Source organism: Aotus nancymaae, unplaced genomic scaffold (genome assembly GCF_030222135.1).
Source record: "Aotus nancymaae isolate 86718 unplaced genomic scaffold, 86718_ANA_hifiasm-v0.15.2.pri h1tg000058l, whole genome shotgun sequence".
Classification (NCBI taxonomy): Eukaryota; Metazoa; Chordata; class Mammalia; order Primates; family Aotidae; genus Aotus; species Aotus nancymaae.
The window spans coordinates 16360662-16365227 of record NW_026988472.1 but is presented as its reverse complement, the minus strand read 5'-3'; positions in this window follow the sequence as shown (position 1 = coordinate 16365227).

Genomic DNA, 4566 nt, shown 5'->3' with positions numbered 1-4566 from the left:
ATAACATGATGACTATGTGCCTGATGATCTTTTCGTGATTAATTTCCCAGGTGTTCTTTGAGCTTCTTGTATTTGGATGCCTAGATCTCTAGCAAGGCCAGGGAAGTTTTCCTCAATTATTTCTCAAATACATTTTCCAAACTTTAAATTTCTCTTCTTCCTCAGGAACATCAGTTGTTCTTAGGTTTGACTGTTTAACATAATCACAAATGACTTGGAGGCTTTGTTCATTTTTTGAAATTCTTTTTTCTTTGTCTTTGTCTGATTGGGTTAATTCAAAAGCTGAGCTCTGAAGTTCTTTCTTGTACTTGTTCTAGTCTATTGTTGAAACTTTCTGCTGTATTTTGTATTTCTCTAAGTGTGTCTTTCATTTCCAAAGGGGTTGTGATTGTTTTTTTTTTATAATCTCTATTTCTCTGGAGAATTTTTCATCCATACCCTCTGTGGTTTTTTTTAATTTCTTTGCCTTGGTTTTTAACCTTTCTCTGGTATCTTCCTGATAGCTTAATAATCAACCTTGTTAATTCTTTATCTGGCAATTCAGAGATTTCTTCTTGGTTAGGATCCATTGCTGGGGAGCTAGTATAATCTTTTGGGGAACTTTAGAAACCTATTTTGTCATATTACCAGAATTACTTTTATGGTTCCTTCTCACTTGTGTAGACTAATTTGTTGAAGAGGTCTGAAACTCAATGTCTGCTGTTCAGGTTCTCTTGTCCCACAGGATGATCCCTTGATGTGGTGCTCTCCTCCTTTCCCTAGGGATGGGGCTTCCTGAGAGCTAGACTGTAGTTATAGTTATTGCTCTTCTGAGTCGAACTACCCAGCAGGGCTACCAAGCTCTGGGCTGGTGCTCGGGGATGTCTACAGAGAGTCCTCCTGTGCTGTGATGCGTCTTCAGGTTTCCCAGCCATGGATACCAGCACCTGCTCTGGTAGAGGTGACAAAGAAGTGAAGTAGACTCTGAGAGTTCTTGGTTGTAGATATGTTTATGCTTTCCTGAATGCTGATTATGCTACTGGTGAAGTTGTCATGTGGACACATTCAGGACCTCTGGTTAGCTGGGATGTTGCAGACAGTGGAATTTAAGTGTTGTCTTATCCTTCCTGGGATCAGGATTGTTCTGTCTTGAATTGCTCTAATCTTCTGAGTTGACTGGCCTCCAGTTGAGAGATGGCATTTTCAAGAGAGCACCAGCTATGGTAGTTGTAGGGCAGTCTAAACTTGACCAAAGATGAACAGGGTAAGTATTTTGGTTTCTCAGGTGATGGGCAGGGCCATAAAGCTCCCAAGAGTTTCTGTGTTTTGTGTTTGGCTACCAGGGTGGGTAGGGAAATACCATCAGGTGTGGGCAGGGTTAGGCAGGTCTGAACTCAGACACTCTGTTTGGGCTAGACTTGCTGTGGCCACTGTGGGGGATCAGGGAGTGGTTCTTAGGCCAATGAGTATGTTCTAGACAGGATCTTGGCTGCCTCTGTTGTGTCATATCGTTCACCAGGGAAGTGGGGGAAAGCTGGTAGAGAGAGGACTCACTCAACTCTTATGTAGTTGGTGAGGCTGGTATTGCTCCCCTAGTCCCCCACTATGCATACCTTGCTCCTGGTGCTGAGCTACTTTGCTGAGGAAGCAAGCTTGGCTTTTGGAATTCGTCCCTCCCCATCTGCCCATGCTGTTGGCTGCAGCTCCTATGCTCCTTCCCTCAGACATTTGTATCCATAGTAGCTTCTGCTCATCCCACAGACTCCACTCAAGAAAATTTTTGCCCAGTTGAAACCACTACCAATTTCAGTTGGGAGCTTCCTTTGCCCCACGACCATGAATTAGCCTTTGCAATTTAGCTGGCTGACTTCCCCAAGGGCTCCTGTGAGATACAGTCGGGGATGGCTTTTGAAGGCTTGAGTTGGAGACTGCGAGTGCCTTCAAGGCACTTCCCACTGCTACTTCTACATTTATATTTTTCACAACTCCTTAACACATTTTTTCTCTAGGTAAGGTTAAACCTTTCTCCTGTAATCTGGATTTTCAGATTCTCTGGTATGGATGTGTGTTTGGCAGTAGGTGTTCCCTATCTCACACTGTGGGAACTCAGCTTTTCACTTGTTTCAAGGAATTTGCAGTGACATCTGGTTCTTTTAAAGGATCTGTGAATTCTTTCAGTTTTCCTGGTACATTCCTGCAGTGGTTCTTGGTGCAAAAGACCATGGTGTAAGTCTCCATACTGTTCCTTCTGTCCATATGGGAGCTGCACGTTAGCCCTGTCTCCTATCTGCCATCTTCCTATCCTCAATTTATTTTTTAATTGACAAATAGAAATTTTCATATTTATCATGTACAACATGATGTTTTGAAATATGTGTACATTGTGGAATGGTTAAATCAAGCTAAATAATACTTGTATCACCTCATACACTCACCATTTTTCTGTGGTAAGGATACTTAAAATCTACTCTCTTAGCAATTTTAAAAAATACATTGTTTTTGAAATACAGTAATACATTGTTATTAACTATAGTCACCATGTTGTACAATATATCTCTTGAACTTATTTTTCCTTATCTAAATGAAATTTTGTATTCTTTGACCAATGTCCTCTCAATCCTTCATCTCCTTCAGCCCCTGGTAACCACCATTCTACGCTCTACTTCAATGGCTTCACCTTTTTTAGATTCCACATACAGGTGAGATTATGTGGTATTTGTCTTTCCATGCCTGGCTTACTTCACTTAACATAGTGTTTTCCAGGTTAATATATGTTGTCACAAATAACACAATTTTCTCATTTTTAAGGGTGAATAATATTCCATTGTGTGTGTTTGTATCTATATATATAACATTTTCTTTACACATTCATCTGTTGATGGACACTTAGGTTGATTCCATATGAAAACATGGGAATATAGATATATCTTTGACGTAAGTGAGTTCACTTCCTTTGTATATATACCCAGAAGTGAAGTTTTGGGATCATATAGTAGTTCTATTTTTAACTTTTTTGGAGCCTCCATATTGTTTTCCATAATGGTTGTATTAATTTACATTCCCACCAAAACAGTGCAAGTGTTCCCTTTTCTCCACATCCTCGGCAACACATATTTTTCATCTTTTTGGTAATAGCCTTTCTAGCAGGTGTGGGGTGATACCTCATTGTGATTTTAATTTGCATTTCTCTGATGATTATTGATGTTGAGCATTTTTTCATATAACTGTTGGCCAATTGTATGTCTTCTTTTGAGTAATGTCTATTCAGGTCCCTTGTACATTTTAAATTCTGGTTATTGTGTTTTTTTGAAATTGATTTCCTTGAATTCATGATATATTTTGAATACTAACCTCTTATAAGATGTATGATTTGCAAATATTTTCTCTCATTCTGTGGGTGTTCATTTCACTCTGTGCATTTTTTCATTGGCTATGCAGAAGCTTTTTAATTTGATGTAGTCCCATTTGTCTATTTTCACTTTGTTGTCTGTGGTTTTAGGGCAATATTTAAAAAAATATTGTCCAGACTGATGCTATGGAACTTTTCTCCTATGTTCTTTCTTACTAGTTTTATAGTTTCAGGTCTTATGCCTAAGTTTTAAATTAATTTTGAGCAGATTTTTGTATGTGGTGTGAGATAAGGTACTAAGTTTTTCTTCTGTGTGAGAATATTCTGTTTTCCAAAAACCATTTATCTAAGAGACTATCTTTCCCTGTTGTTTGTTGTTGGTACCTTTGTTAAAAAAAATTAATTGGCCATAAATGTCTGAGTTTATTTCTGATTTTTTAATCCTGTTCCATTGATCTATTGATTTATGTGCCCATTTTTATGCCAGTACCACGTTATTTTGATTACTACAGCTTTGTGGTATATTTTGAAGTCAGGTAGTATGATGTTTGTTTTCGTTTTGTTTTTCTCAATATTGTTTTAGCTATTTGTGGTGAGCATTCATGTATAAATGTGTATTTTTGGGAGATATATATATATGTATGTATGTATATATATATATATATACACTAATTTCTTTCCACTAGAGGCCTAACAGTCCCAGCAAATATATCTTCTATATGACCCATATATCTACTATATGACCTAGCAATACTACTCCTAATACCTACTGAAAATAGTCTCCAAAGTAATTCAGTCATTTTATAGTTCCACAAATAATGTATGAGAGTTTTGGTTGCTTCACATCCTCCTAAAACACTTCTATTATCTGTCTTTTTTATTTTGGACGTTCTAGTGGGTATAAAGTAGTATCTTGTTGTGACTTTAATTTTCATTTTTCCTGAGATTGGTAATGTTAAATACCTTTCTAGGTGCTTATTGGCTATTCTTATATGTTCTTTTATAATATATCTGCTTGAGTCTTTTGCCCATTTTTAATGAGATTGTTATCTTTTTAATATAAAGAGCAGGAGCTCTTTATAGAGACTGGATATGACTATGTCATATACAAGTATAGATTTTGATATTTGTTTCTCAGTTGGTAATGCAAAGCATAAATCTTGAAGAATGTAAATATGACTTGTTACTAGCAGGGGGCAGCAATAAAGGCAAATATGTTTCATTCTTTTCAAGTTTTT